The 16,161-nt window shown below is 35.1% G+C and overlaps 1 protein-coding gene across 5 annotated transcripts in view; it reads right to left on the reverse strand.

Annotated features, from left to right (window-relative positions):
* Positions 1 to 678: 678 nt before the first annotated feature.
* The window catches only part of CYLC2 (cylicin 2), a 50,664-nt gene continuing 35,181 nt past the window's right edge, over positions 679 to 16,161 (reverse strand). For all 5 annotated transcript variants that reach the window (XM_058302931.2, XM_058302929.2, XM_058302930.2 and 2 more), the window contains one exon: positions 679 to 827. The gene's annotated coding sequence lies outside the window, so the exon portion shown is untranslated. The remainder of the gene's footprint in view (positions 828 to 16,161) is intronic.

Below are 16,161 nucleotides of genomic sequence, written 5' to 3' on the forward strand. Positions count from 1 at the left end.
GATATCAGTACATTGATTTCGGGTTCAAATTTGATGTGTTTTTTTTTCTTGACATATATTGCATTTCTATAGATTATTTTGAATTAACTCAAAAGGACCATATGTACACAAAATTTATCTGTAAATTTCAGACTGTCAAAGGGAAAAGTGATATAGTGGGGAAAACTAGGAATTCAGGAGCTGAACACTAGCATTTTTGTGATCTTTAGAGTTTCCAGTTAGAAATGAGCAGTGTGAAGCGAATAATGAGGGAAATACTGTGAAGTAGTACAAGGTAACCACAGTTTCAAATCTATACAGGAACCAATGACAATTACAAAAGTAGTAAACATAAAAGAAAAAAAATAAGTGTTGTAATTAGGGAATAATGTCAAACACATAACGGCAATATTTGAGGCAAGCCTGAGTACGGTGAGCATTTTGCCTGACGAGGCTTCGTGAAGCCACCACTAATAGCCATGATAAAGGAATTATGCTGTAAAGGAGAGCAGGATCCCTCTGCCCCCTCCTCAAGGAGCAAGAACTGAAGGCAAAGTCAAGTGAGGATCACAGGCAAAGAAGGGGATTCTAAGACAGTTTTCAATACTTTGGAAAACAAAAACCACAGACAACCACGTGTAGGTGATTGTGAGTTAGGTCATAACACCCAGGGACATAAATACACAAACCTATGGAGAGTAGTTTTTTGTGTGTTTTTTTAATTGATAGTCTCATCATTGTGTCTAATGTGCTCAGTTCAAAATCAGAGCTGGTAAGCAATCACCAACCCAATGGCATGTTGCACTCCTCCAATGTGGTAGAAGCTCCAGCACATCTTCATAATAGTTCTGGAATAGAATTAGACCAGAGTCAAAGTTAACTCAGTCTATGCATTCCCCCTGAATAAATTTTAAGATAGACTTATTAACTATACCTAGGAAGATAAATGGGATTCAGATAATCTTAGGAAAAGAGATATTATGAATAAACTTGCTTACATTTGAGCGTAAGTAGGGGAAATGAGATGAAAGAGAAGTTTCTGAAGTATAAAAAGGAGATAAACAGAATCTAACTAAACATGCCTTTAAAGATCAAATCATTGGTAAAGCAAGTTTGAGGCAACACATGAACTTACCTCTATTTTTTGAAAACTAAATAATTTTTTTCAAAATAAATCTATTCCACATGTTTCCAAATCTTCAGCATGCTCTAGATGTCCCTCACTTCACATCTAAGTAAGAAAACTTTAGCTATTATCCAAAGAGATTGGAGATTTTCCAACTTCCTCATATTGGATGGTTTTGAGGATCAGGTGTTAATACAATGTATTCTAATTGGCTCATTTTTAAGTTTGTTTCATAAATGCTGCCAGCCTGACATCCTCATATTTTGAAATACTGTTCTCCATCCTCTTTGCTATTATCCTTTGACTACCTTTTCTTTTATTCTCCTTAAGCATCATTAAAACGAGGATGATAGTACAGATCATTTTTATTGACAACATATGATAACAATGGAGTATAGCAAGAAAAATCTTGAAATTACATCCTAAACATCATTGCCCTAAAACTGGATGTCTATTACACATCAACGGGAATTTCTCCTTGACTTTGTTATGATATTTAATGCTAACTTACCTTTGCCTCTAAAAATAAATTTCTCCAGCACCAACTGCCAGTTGCCCTCCCTTCCTCCCTCTAAGAAAAGAAAAAACTCCCAGTTTATGTACTATATAGAGAAATGGACTTTTTCCAATTTAAATTTCTTCTCTCTGGGCTTCACACACAAATATCCCATTATACCAGTAAGGTACTTTACCTAATACAAAGAATATTTCTCTTGCTAAGAGGAAGTTTCTTTCCTCTCTCAATTAACTGAATCAAGTGGCAAACAGCTTTAATTTTCCTTTTGACCCCTTTCTACAAACCATGATTGGTGAGAAGCTAAGACAGCTATCTGAAATTAACAGGTAATTAACAGCGGTAACAAAGATTTTAAGCAAAACGAAAACCCTATACTAGAAGAATATTGTCCTTTGAAACAGTAAATAGCTTAAAATTTAGAACTAAGGATGGGATAACTGGCTTGAACAAAGTGTCTTGTAAAATACTAAAGAAAATAATAAGTGAATGAGATGAATAAGGGAAAACTATTTAGTAAGCCAAAAACTCAGTGACTTGAAACACTTTACCTACAAGCAGTCAAAAGTATGGTCCTGGCTGATGGGAGTATTTCCACATAGTCACAACCTTGACCACCCTCACCTGCTGCCCTCTTCTAAGGTGATTTTGAACCTTGAGGAGCTACGTTCATTAAGAGCTATCGGTAGTTAGTTATAGTCCTTGGCTATTACAGTACAGGGGGAGAGGAATCAGCCTGCGTTCATTGTTCCCTGCATCTCATAACAGCTCTGATGGGTGTCACCATGATGTCACTTCTCTGTGCAGAAAGATCAGCAGGCAATGATCTTCCCACGGTAGTGTGCTGGAGAGAAAAGCTCTCCTGCAGCCATTTCCCTGACCATGGGGCTGAATGCAGTTTTCCCACAATTTTAGGACATTCTTTTGCCTAGGAATTTATGAGCTTTATTTCAGTTCAATTGTGTGTGTGTGTGTTTATATGTGTCATCTCCACATCTGAGCTCAACTGGGTAGTAGCTACTGGGATTAGTTTCCATTTTGTTTCATTTCACATATCTTTTAAATAGTAAAGACAGAGGTATTTGATACACAAAGGTAAAAGTTTTTAGTCAAAGTATATAACTGAATATAAAGAAGATATTTTCTAAAAGGCAAATCTAGACAAACATGTAAAGGAGCTACTCGGGAAAGTTGAGTGATGTATAATACTTGGCTTACTCAAATAGAGATGCTAAGGAACAGTCCAGGGAAATATTTTAGAGATGATTCATGTTATAATTGTCCCAAGTATTCTACTATTCTGGATCTATTATTAACTTATCAAATATATTGCATCACTTTTAATCTAATTATTAATAAAGTTCTTTTTCTCTAATCAACAAAACTATATTGCCAAAATGCATGGCATGTTTGTGATTTAACTTCCTTTATCTAAAGGCCAACTACACCATTTCCTAGTGTCGCTCACTTATCCTCTCTTTATGCCCACTAGCATGCCCTTATTTTATTATTACAGATGTGATCATGCCAACTATTTGCTTTTGCATGCTATCACTGAGGAGATGTAAAGCAAAACAACAGCAAACAAGTGTGTGTTTTAACTCTCAAATAATTTTGCGTTTGTTGCCTGGACATCCATCTTACTTTTGGCTAAACCACACACTCCACACTGATGTCTGGCATATTCAATAAGCGGCTTACCAGCCCTAAACCCGCCCGCATCTGCAGCAACCCACCCACCTATCTCACTCAAAACCCACAGCTGACCATCCCCACTTACCTGCACACCAAGTCTAAGGTGATTGCTTTAGACTAAGCGACCATTGACTCCCATGGGAAATCTACTAACCTCCATCCCTGGATGGGCTCAAAGGCACAAGCTCAGGAGGCAGGTGTCTCTCCGTTTGCTTCCCACCTGGTGACTGAGTCACCTGAGCCTGAGCCTATGGTGCTTCCTGTGGACCACTCATGTCCCTCCCCCCCCCACCCCCACCCCCACCCCCCCGGGACCTGGAGCAACACATTATCTTTTCCCATGCATTTTGGCCTTGGTTTCATACTGTGTTACACCTGACTTCCACCTGAACCCAGGTGTAAAATCCCACTTAACTACCTCGGAGCAGCATGTATGATAACTTTCTGAGATTACTAATATTAATTACTGAATAGATTCAACCCCTTGAGTAGATTTTCCCCCCAAATAGTCCACCCTAACAAGAAAAGTAAGAGGTAATCTTTAGACACCCCAAATGATTCTTTCCTAAAATAAGAACTTCAATTCAGAATACATTATATTTCACACAGGTGGTTGTATTCTACCATGCATTAGGCTCCAGATTTGTTTGAAGGAAGGAGTACTGTAGGAACCATTTAACAAAGAAAAGCTATGAAAACAGAAGTCTTAAAGGAAATTCTAACTTTTAGAGTTTTGAGATGGAAGCTATTCTACTCTAGAAATTAAGTCTCTCCAAATATTCTGTCGAATGATGTTCAAAGAACAGAATTCTTCCACCTGGTGTGTTTACTGTAAGCCTAAGAGATTATTATCAAGATTCTAAAGTGACTTTCCACATAACCCACATATCAGGAGCTATACAAATTTCCCCCGTTCTTAGTAAGATTTTGAGCAATTCTGAATCTTAAAACAGTTATTACAGTCACTAACTCATTTTTAATAAGACCGACTGAGGTTTTAGCAAATGAGTTCCTCATGATGTGAGAAATATATATGTTGCAAGGAGAATTTGAACAATGTCTTTTTTTAGAATTGCTTTCCTATATTCCATGGACTCTATCTCAAAAACCCAAACTTAGTATAAAAAAATGTACAGAGCTACAAAACCGGCACATAACGTTGGGATATTTATGGATCTTGGCTTGAAACTTCCTTCTCTGGAGGCAAACTTTTCTGTATACTTCAGGATGAAACTTTAGTGTAAACCCATAGACCAATGGTTTTAGAGTTTTGTGATCTCTTGAAAATAGAGCCCTACTTAGAATTGTATTAATAGTGGTTTATCCTCTTAGCCATCCTTACTTGAAATCCGTTGACTTCACTTGGACCCCATTGTCACTCATGTGGTTTCATCAGGTTTCAAGTACCATTTCAGAATGAATCTGCCACCTATTCTGTAGAAACAACTTTAATTCTCTTAACCTGAAGTACCAAACTGAAATAAGAAGTGACTTAGCCATCAAATTTAGGTGCCAATGCCAGCCAGGAAGCACTTTTTTGGGGAAAAAAAATATACTACTATTTCGGGTCCCCTAGTACTTGGGAAAGTTACAATTATCAAAGTTGTGTAGAAACTCAAACAAAACAAAACAAACAAAAAATCCCACAAACTACTTTTGACTTCATAAAAGAAAAAGGTGAAGAAAAAGTTCCCTGTTTTCCTCATGGTACAAAAAGTATGAATAGAAAAATGAAATATTCAACTAGCTCCATGACCATCACATGGATACCAAGGAAATCCTTATACGGAAGGCATAGGCAAACATTCTTGATCATTGACAGAGAGTCCTACTTTTATCTTTGCATATTCGATTACCTCTTTGGAGACAAATTTACTCTGATTCTCTATCACTTTCTGATTAACTTAGAGCTGATTTATTTTTTATACTCTTAGAAACAATATTCACAAGGTTTGCGTATTCACAGATCTGGCAGTAAACTTTATGCAACATGATATAATTAATGGGTCCAGCATTGACTGTTTTCATCTTTATTTTTTGTCTTTACTCATTGCTGCATAGATCTGTTCAATAATTTCAGGACTCTGAATTATCTTATGTTGTCTTTAAATTGCTTTGGAAATTTGGTGAAGGTTGGTGAATACTTTCTTTTTGGGAAACACATCTTTTCCTTCCAGCAGGTACAGTTAATTGCCTGTAGTGAAAACTTCAATCCATGACTTTAGTTAAATTTCCTTCATAAAAGAACATCCCATACAAGACATAATTTGAATGAAGTATTTTGCAGATTTGGATTTTGGGTGAAAGAATGAATACCTATGATTTAAATTCTGCCTTGAACATGTTCCTCTATTAATCAACTCTTTCTATCTTTATTCTTCTAGTGACTTACCTATTTTTAAAAAGTTCTAACAACTTCAGTGATTTGAGTAGATTTATTTAGTACATGACATAGTTCAAATTCGTTTTATGAAAAGCAGAATAAGCCGTGGTAAAGAAAAACAAGTTTTGAACATGGCATTTAAAAAATTAGCTCGATTCAAGCTGAACATAATGCTCTGTACTTCAGGACCCTCATTGGGTTATTATTAAGATTCAATTAAAACATTTATATAAAAAGTTTAGAACAGTGCCTGGTTTTGAGAAAACAATAAATAAATATTATTATTGTAGGGTTTTTTTTGTTATAGATGCTAATGCTATTTCTCTAATTTCATCAGATACCTTCTTGATTTTAACCATTGTATACTTTAAATTCTTGCCTGATTTCTTCCACCAAAACAAAATCGTGATAGACTAAGTTACAAATTTCAAATTTAAAAAATTTAAATGGACTAGAAGATGTTATAGATGGATACTAATATAATATAACATTGTGGATTGAAGATATTAAAATATTTCTCAGCCCATCATTTCCTTTCCATTCCTGAACTGCATTCTTATAAATGTGACAATATTCCAAAATACTTTTCTGTGTTGATCACTGAAAGAGTAACTACCTACTCTCTCTCTTGTTCTTTTGCATTCTTTCATTTTCTATTTTTCCCTCCTCCCCTTCTTCCCCCTCCCCCCCCCCCCCCCCGAGTATAATTTATTTACTTTGTGGAACTAAATTCTATCTTCTGGGGATTTAGAATTGAGATTCAGACTCAGGTTGATCTATGTTGGAACTTGAATGGGAAAGTTATTTAAAAGCATTTTCATTTTAGCATGCACTTATAAACAGACCAAACTACTCCAAAGAAGAGAGAGAGAAAAAAAATGTGCTCAGAAAAATGTAGATGTGAAAATTTTTGTTGCTTTATATTGAGGCATGGCTCTAATTCCCAAAATTCTCTTCTGGTTCCAGAGTATCATGGATTCAAATGACATTTCTCTCTTTGGTTTCTGAGAGGTATTCCTAAATCCTTCCAGTAAAGTTCCCACTTTTTATTGACCTAAGCCAATTTGTATGTATGTCTGTTTTTAAAATATGCCTGACAAAAATGAGAGTGGGCATTCTTAATATGTCTCTGAAGGAAACATATTGGAATTGATGTAAAGATTCAAGTACATCAAAATGATAAAATTTGCACATGAGAAATATACTCATTTTCTCTGATCAGAATCTTGTAAATAACACCTGAATCCAAACATTGTGTAAAAAAGAATTTTTATCTAAAGAGAATGGATGTTCCTGCCCTTAGTCACCCTGGACAATAGGAGAGCAAATGAGACAAATACTTGTAACACAGAAAGGGGACATTTTCTTTCCTACCAGTGTCCAGGTTTTATGAAATTATAAATTCATAGACAATTCTAGTTGGAGGGGTGGGGGTTATGAGATATTCCAGGGCACATACATCAGAACAGAAATTAGTACCAACTGTCCTTTCAATTTCTCCAGTAATAGTAGCAGAAGCAATTTCTAACAGCATCACCAAATCAATAAGGCAGAAAAGCACAGTTTCAGGAAAATTCAAAATCAGGATCAATGCCAAAGGAGTAGCCCAGCATATAGAAAATGAGTTTGAGATGCTGTCTCCATCCATGTTGAGACTCATGGGGAACTAGGGATTCATCATTTGGATATATAGAGAACCATGCCATTTCCTCAAGTTTGGACAGAGTAGGAGCGATATAGCAGAGGCCACCAGCAAAGAAAGTTATTACTCTTGGCAGAGTGGATTTATCTGTGGGGGCAATTAGCAGTCATGGAGGTGTCATGCCCAGAGAAGGGTTGGAGAAAATTTTCTAGAGCATGTTTCTCAGAGTTACCACTAACCCTTCCTCTTCTATAGGATCCCAATCAGTAAACATTGCACACATAGATTATGGAAAACAAGCATCAGTTTTAATTATTTTTAGGAAACATTTTCTGAAAAAAAAAGAGTAGAGAACCTGGAAATGATGGAGGGTAGATAGAGAAGCTTCCATCATTCTACCTCAAAGATAAACTGGGAAACCTGTCCTCTCACTAGGCTTTGTATCAATTTACACTAGCCTCCTTCTGCAACAACTATATATTGGGTCATTTTCCAGGGGAATGATTGTTTACTCAGCATCTCTAGCAGCAACATTAAACTCACATGACATGCAAATATATGAGCAAATGTTCAGTGATAGAACAGGTATCCAATAAAATAGTTCAGTCCCAATTGGCACATTCCCTGAGCCTACAGAGTTCCAATGAAAAGTAAATTTTATGCTCTTTCTCACAATTTATTCCTTCTCTAGATTTTTTTATAAATCTGTTCTCTCTAAACCCAGTTGTGACCCTGTGCCTGAAGAAAACAGAGAAATTATGTTAATAATCTCTCTGTGTATACTAAAACCAGACAAGGAGAGTGGGTAATAAAAACTGTCCAACCTTGATCAAGAGTCCTTTGCATTTCCATGTGGTGTTTAGGTACAAAATATTAAAAGGGGTGGGTGTATTATAGGAACTTAGTCACAAACCTCTAGGATAAAGTTTCAGGATGGTTTTTGCATACCCTTTCTCTACCTTAGGATTGTGATGAATGTATAGCATACTCAAGGGTTGTTGGGTGTGTTTATGTATAAGTGTAAATGCATATGTGTGTTTAATTTGAAGAAACTAACCTCCTATATCACCAATTAGAAATATTGGAAAATAAATTTTATGCTGTCTAAAATGGTGCTGCCTAGCTCTTTCCTGAACCTAGATTTTTGCTGTTCACAAACTTTTGTTTTTAATCCACTCCAGAGAAAACTCCATGAGAGAATTCAGACCCTGGACTTGGCCTCTTTGTGATTATTGCAAGAGGACAGGAAGTAAAGCAAGTTGGCAGTGCTGTGGAAGACCGGTCAAAATGATCTGTCTTTCTAGGTGAAACTATAGCTAAATGGTAGATCTCTAACTGCAACAAGTTCTGCCTTGCAGTTATACCATACACTCTCTCTCATAATTACAATTTAGAAATTGGTCTAAGATATATGACATCTAAATAGGAACTACCAGGGAACGTTTAAAACAACCACCAATGTGTATTAACCACAAGTCAAAGGATCTTAACCAAACAAAATACCTAAAATTTATAAAATTGAAAGGCAGTGAGAGAATCCATATATTTAAGGGTAAGAGCCTAGATCTTGTTAAACTTTGTTTTCAAGAGAAAATCAAACAAGATTAAAAACAAAACCTTATACTTGAAGACTAAGCAACGGTTGTCCAGTATTAAAGAAGTATAGCAGTTTTGTTTTATTTTTATTTTTCAGTTAATAAACATTTTAAATTATCTATACATTTTATTGACTTTCTTTCTCATCACTATAATCAAATATTTTATTATTCCTCAAGGATTTGGTTTGTAAGAATACATTTCATAGTAATTCATTCTTAGAAAGTCTGTGTAGTAATAGAATTTGAGGACTTCCATTTCTGAAAATACTTTTATTCACCCTCAGAGCCGTGCTACTTTGATTGATTTTAGAGTTAGATTCTATTTTGGTTGAATTGATTCATTGATCCCTATGATTCCAATCAGAGTTTTGTTCTTTTGTCAATCTTGTGATGCTATTGCCTTTTTTTGAAAGGACAAATATACTTATTCTTTCTGGAAGCTTTTATTATTGTATTTTCATCTTTTAAATATATATTTTTAAATAATTTACCAGAATGTTTCTCAAGTTGTGCAATATAAGATGATCTGTATCATAAATAAAACAAATATATGTAACAAGTATGTAACACATAAGATTAAGAATAAAATGAATACATCAAATATCCCCACCCATCTAGCTTAAATACAGAATTTTCCAGTGTTCATGGACTCTTCTATGGACTTTCCTTGCATATAATCTCCTATTCTACACCCCAATTCTATCCTCAATTTTTTTATTTTTTAATTCTCTTTCAGTAAAATGTCATAATTTACCCACGAATCCCTGAAAATTGCACCTTCTTTTTGGTAAAAAAGAAAATTACACTTAGAATTACTCAGTTGGACTCAGTTTAGATGATCCCAATTTTGTTGGCAACATTCAAAGCATGACATTCAGTAGCCAGTCAAACACATGCCTTCTTCCTTCTTCTCTCCATCAAGCCTGAAGGTATTGGCTTTGGCCATATCAATGCACAGAGTTTCGTCACAACCTCTTTGACTGAAGCTAGTTGACCTTGATATCCACAATGAACAAAAGTGTGTTGTTGTCTTTCAACATCTATATGCCTCTGAAGCTAGTTGACCTTGATATCCACAATGAACAAAAGTGTGTTGTTGTCTTTCAACATCTATATGCCTAACTCAAGGTTTGGGGAACTTGACGATGGCACACTGGTCAAGCTTTCTTCTCCTAGGGCCTCTTTTGAGGATATTTGAGCTGTCTTCAGAGATGCAGCATCGTGGACTGCCAGAAGATGGGTGATGTGCACATGTCCTTTTTTCCATCTTTTGGTGTTGTGAATGACTTTAGCCTTGTCTTCTTGACCTTCAAAGACTTTGCTTTGGATATGGTTTTGGGAAGGACAGGGACGTCCTTCATTTTTTACACCATCTTCATGAAAAGCTGAAAATTGTAATTTTAATGTACATGTTTCTGGTATTTACAGAAATGGTATAATACATGTCTGCTTGAATTTTTGGCTTTCTAGATTTTTTGAATTTCATTCATATTGATTCATTCATGTTTCTTACAGTATTCCATTATGCAAATATCTCATTGTGTTTTCATTGTAATCTTAAAGGCCACTTGGATTGTTTTCAGTTACTTTCTGTTTATTTCCACAAAGAGTGCAATATGGCTCTTGTACATAGCTCATAGAGCATTGTGCATAGTTTACTCTAGGACTTATACCTAGCATTTAACTGGTGGATCTCACGGTATGCACATCCTTATTATTCCTAGAAACTGTTCAATTGTTTTCCAAAGTAATTTTACCTAATGACTCTCCAAACAATATGAATTCCATTTCCTTCGTCAATTCTTATAATGTCAGACATCTAACTTCTACCGCTGGGGATATGAATTGGCATCTTATTGTTTTTTAATTTGCATTTCCTTGATTGGTGAAGTGGTTCAGCATCTTTTCAAATAATTATTGGTCATTCATATTTCCTCCTCTGTAAAGAGTTTTTTAAACTTTATATCTATTTAACTGCTGAGGACATTGTATTTTCTTGTATATTTATAAAATTTCTATATATAATCTGGATTCTAATCTTTGCAGTCATTTGTGTTGAAAATATTATTGTTAATTAAGCTAAGTTTATCTTACTGCCATTATTACTGCAGTAAAATGCCATGATATACTGCACCATTAAAATGTAACACTTGATAGTAATCTGGTAGAAAGTTCCCTGGTTATTCATTATGAGTCCTGGGAATTATTTAGAGCCTTTCTGCTACTATTGAAAGTTTATGATCTGCTTGCTAATTTCCACCTGAACATTAGGCACATCACTATGAAGTTCTACAACTTTATCCTAAAGTACCAGAGTGGGAATTCAATCACTCTGAAACTATCTTCTATAACAGCCCTCTAGAATTGTCAATTTACCCTTACCCCAACATTGCTGATTGACATACAAATGTTTCAATTTAACATGAACTTGTCCCTTTAATGGTCCTGCCCCACCGTCAACTCCAACTACTATCATCAAACTCAAGCACCCCACCCACAAGTTATACACACTGGTTATTCCCCCAGTTCATATTCCTGGCATTGGGTAGTATCAAAAGTATGCTTTCCTAATACCTCCTAAAAGGGTGATGTAGCTAGTAGAAATATATACCACAATCTCAACCTCACCGAAACTGCTCTTCTGACTCTCTGAGTGTAGATAGACCTGACGAGTTCACTGACACCAACCTATTATCTCAACTCTTTGACTTGTTAGCATGCCAAGAGAAAAACTCTCGAGTCCCATGCAAGACAATGTGGATAAACACTTCAAATACAAGCTCCCAAGGTTCTATGCCTCTCTCTTTGTCCTTTGAAAGCTCAGAATAGTTCTGGTTATAAGGACACAAAATATATATCGTTCTCCCTTACTCTTGGCATGGAACATGTTGTCTATCTAATGCCAGACACACATTATTGCAAAAAGCTCAACTCATCTCTAATCCTGAATTTAGGGTCTCTTACCTTCTAATAACTTTTCTTTCCAAAATGACAGAAGTATTGCATCATCCTCAACACATTTGAGGAAATGGAAGGAGTTGGTTATGCCATCCTACATCTATTCCTTCTATGGATACTGACACTTAGAAATGGACATTAAAAATATCTCTACAATGGATTCAGTTGTTCTCAGTCTAATCTCCTTGGACTTCAAAAACAGGTATCATCTCTAGCAGAAATGGTCTTCCAAAACTAAAGAGTGTTAGATGCTATTCTGGCCATTCAAGGCATCATCTGTGCCTTTTTTGGAGAAGAATGTTGTTTCTGTATCAAATAAGTGGGCAAGTTATTCACACTATAACTGAACTCCAAGAAATTGCCACCACAATCCAAAATGTGGGGCTTTATAAGTGTTCTTGGGACCACCTCACATGCTTTACTCATCTTTTCTCATGGTTCCCTGATAGCCAGGCAAATTTTTCCTACCTATCCTACAAGGTTTCTTACTCTGATTCTGGGACTGCTCCTTTTCAAGTTACATTTCCAACTAATTACTTGATGTTCCATTCAAGTAACCAACCATATATTGCTCTCCCAAACAGTCTCAGCCCCAGGAACTCATGAGTACCTCCAACTTCATGCCAAACAATTCCATTCCTTGAGAGTTTCCCAAGCCCCTAATTAGCATGAGGAAGCCAGAACAGCCATCACCCAAAATCCCTCCAGTTGGGGAGTGTTAAAAACTCAAAGGGAGGACTGAAACCAAAGGTGAGATTGATGTGGGCTATGGGTGGAAGGCTCTTTGTCTCTTCAGAGATAACTAAGCTGTTTGACTTGTGAGTGTGGAACGGTAAGCGGCCGCAGTCCTGCCCTTAGGGAAAATGGCAACAGGCTCCAGTCCCAGGAAATGTTTAACAATGCAAGGGCTATAAACTTTAAGTATTTAGGGGAAATGCAAAAAGTAAATATGCTAAAAGCTTATCTAGAATATCTGGAGTCCATGCTAAAAGCTTACCTAAGATGTGGAAGATATATGCTAATTGAAGCCTATTGAGAACTGAAACAGAGGGACCATTTGGCCTTTCCTCTCTGTATAAAAGAGGTTTGAAAATCTTGTTCAGGGCTCGGGATTCAAACAGAAGTTCCCGAGTCCAGCGGGCCGTCAATAAACCATTTTTCCTTCTCAAAATCATTCCTGAGTCCTGGCCTCTCTATACTCAAATAATTGAACTTCTCTTAAATTCTACAACAAGATAGCCTGGAGTCATAAGTCAAAGTCAAGATTCAGGCCAAAACTTACTTATCAGGATTTCTTCCTCTACCATAACTAAAATTTTTTCTGAGCTTGGTTTAGTCAGTCAAACTCAGCCAACAGATGGGAGACCAGAGCATGCGCAGACACATATCCCTTGAAAGACCCGTGAGGCTCTAGGAACAAAAATTGCCTTCCTTGGAAGCAGGATTATGGAGATGAGGAGATAGAAGAAGCAAATGAAATGTGAGGGTAACCTCAACAAGGAAGAGCTGGTCCATAGGCATATTTCATATATTTCTACCCTATATAGACAATTCTTAACCTACCAATCAGAATATGCCAACCCAAATCCCTGTCGCTCTCCCCACCTCCCTCTGTTTCTATCCTATAAATCTCCCTTAACACTCAGGTTAAGGAAACAGATTTGAGCTTGTTTCCTGCCCCCTTGCTAGTTGACCTCACAAAACTTTTTTTTCCCTCAAAATTCTGTTGTTAGGGTATTGGCTTCTGTATACGTTAGACAGCAATCTCATTGCTAAGTAACAGAAGGTATATATATCTTTCATGGTTCTGTGCAAAGTTCTAAATTCTTCCAAAAAATCCATTTTTGGATTTTTCATTAAGTGAGAGGCATGAGCTAATTTACCCCCAAAGATGGTGAATTTGTTTATGTCTCCTTTTAATTCTGTCAATATTTTGCTGTATATTCATTGAGATTATATCAAGTGCATAAAATATTAGCTTCATTATGTTTTCCTGGTGAATCAAAATATATATCATTGGTCATGAGGTTCTTTTCTATTTCAAAGATTTTATTTTCTCCATTAGTGATTCTTCTGATTTATGCCAAAATATTAATACCAGTGATCTTTTGTATCAAAATTGCTTACGATATACCATATATTATTTAGTATGTAATGTAACATTCATGTTAATCATATAAAATATTTCATTATTTTTAGAAAATCTGTTTACATCAGAGAACATGTGATAATTGTGGGGAAAGACAGAATAAGCCATTGGGATTCAGGTGTGTCACATTCTCTGGGAGTTTATGGTCCTATTTTTGCTAGATAGAACAACAACCCAAAGGCATTGACTTGCCTTCTCAATCCCACAGCCAAAGTTACAATTTTAGAAAACACAATGGTGTTTCCTTGGGGCAGAGGGAGTGGAAGAATTTTTAAAAGAGAACTCTGTTTTCAAAGATTGTCAATACAATTTTCCCTTAACAGTCTCAACATCAAATAAGAGTCCTGAGGAACATAATTAGGTTACAAACAAATGTGAATGAATTTGCCACACCAAGGACTTCTAAAGAAGTAAATGGATGGTACTTAAATAAAATAAAATTCTGAGTAGATTGTCATTTTTATTTGGTGGAGGGGGGGGAACATCTACTCTGTAACTGCTTATTAGCTTACTAGAAATTTCTCTCCAGATTCAGATGTTGTTTTAAGCACACATGCTTTCAAATTTTTAGAGATAACTCTACATGCCTAGAAAAAAAGGGTTCCAAGGAAACAACCTAGAATTCTAATGTGGCATTTTGGAATAGAAGTTACATGTATATATAGTGTATTTTACATAGATTCAACTAAGTTTTCAAATGCTTATTAAGGTACATACAATCTATTATAAAGAAAATACATTTCATAGAAGTAAAATATAAACAATCTAGATTTATATCATTTTACAATGAAAAGATATGTTCAATACTGTATATATTTAATTATTATTTCTATATATTATGACAACCATTACACCCTCATAATTTTTTTTACTACTATAAATTTCTGGAATCATAATATTGAAACCTAGAGTTTCTTTTCAAATCAAATGCAGATCTTTCTAGTTGGTGTGTTTATGACTATCATTAAACTTGCTTAGAAATGTTAATAGAAAAACATACTCTTTGTTGTAGATTTACTGCAAGAAACTTATTTTATTAGGCATTTTTCTAAACTGTAATATCCTGTCTTCCAAAGTTCTTTCTAATGCCCTAAATATATAACCTTCTCTGGAAAGACAAATAAAATGCATGAAAACCATTTATTCAAAGCAGAGAAAAAACATGTAATGAGAAAATATGGTAAAAATAATCAAATTATTGCAAATAAAGAATATATTTCCATATATTTATGCTAAAATAGGCCAATCTTTGAGGCCTCTATTTCATTTTAACTTGTAATAATTCATACTATCTGCTTTAAGATAAGCTAAATTACATCATTATTTTTTGAATGCATGAAATTGGATTCATATAATACCAATGGACAGAGAAAGACAACAGTTTGGCATTTAAAATTTACCAAAGATAAAATCTCTGATATCAATTTTCTAAAATGTCAGAAAAACAGCAGGGTACCTGAAGTGATTTGAAGATTTTTCTTTGTCAGAAATGTGTTCCATATTCATTGTTTTATAATTCCCAGTGGTTGACATGGCATTATGAAAGATTAAAATAAATCTCCTCCTGTCATTATTTTATATGCGTAGTATGTGTAGTATTTTATATTAGTGTGGATTAAAATATCACATGCAATATACAATTGGCTTTGGTCTGTATGATTTGCGAGTTATTAAAATTATTTTTCAGTTCATTCATGACTTTTAAATTATATAATTCAACTTGTTGAAATTCAAAATTTATTCAAATCCCTTTATTCTCGTAATGAAAACTGAGGCCCAATAATGATTAATTACCTGGAAGGCCAGAAATTCTTTTCATGTCAAATCTGAGACTTAAATTCCAGTCTCCTAATTAACAGTCAACTACCCCCAAAGTCTTTCTCATTTAGACTTGGGTATTTTGATAATTTGGGGGAATTATTTTATGTGGATTTATTATTTTACCTCAAAATTTCTCATTCATTGATATATTCCTGTCTGGATATTGATGTAACTGTTTAAAAAATTTCAATGCCAAAGTAAAGCAATATTAAAACAATTTGTCTGTTCATGTACTCTACTTATTTTCAGAGATCATACATACAGCAGTCTTTTCTGAAGATCTTTAAAATATATAT

Source organism: Dasypus novemcinctus, chromosome 8 (assembly GCF_030445035.2).
Source record: "Dasypus novemcinctus isolate mDasNov1 chromosome 8, mDasNov1.1.hap2, whole genome shotgun sequence".
In the NCBI taxonomy this organism is placed as follows: Eukaryota; Metazoa; Chordata; class Mammalia; order Cingulata; family Dasypodidae; genus Dasypus; species Dasypus novemcinctus.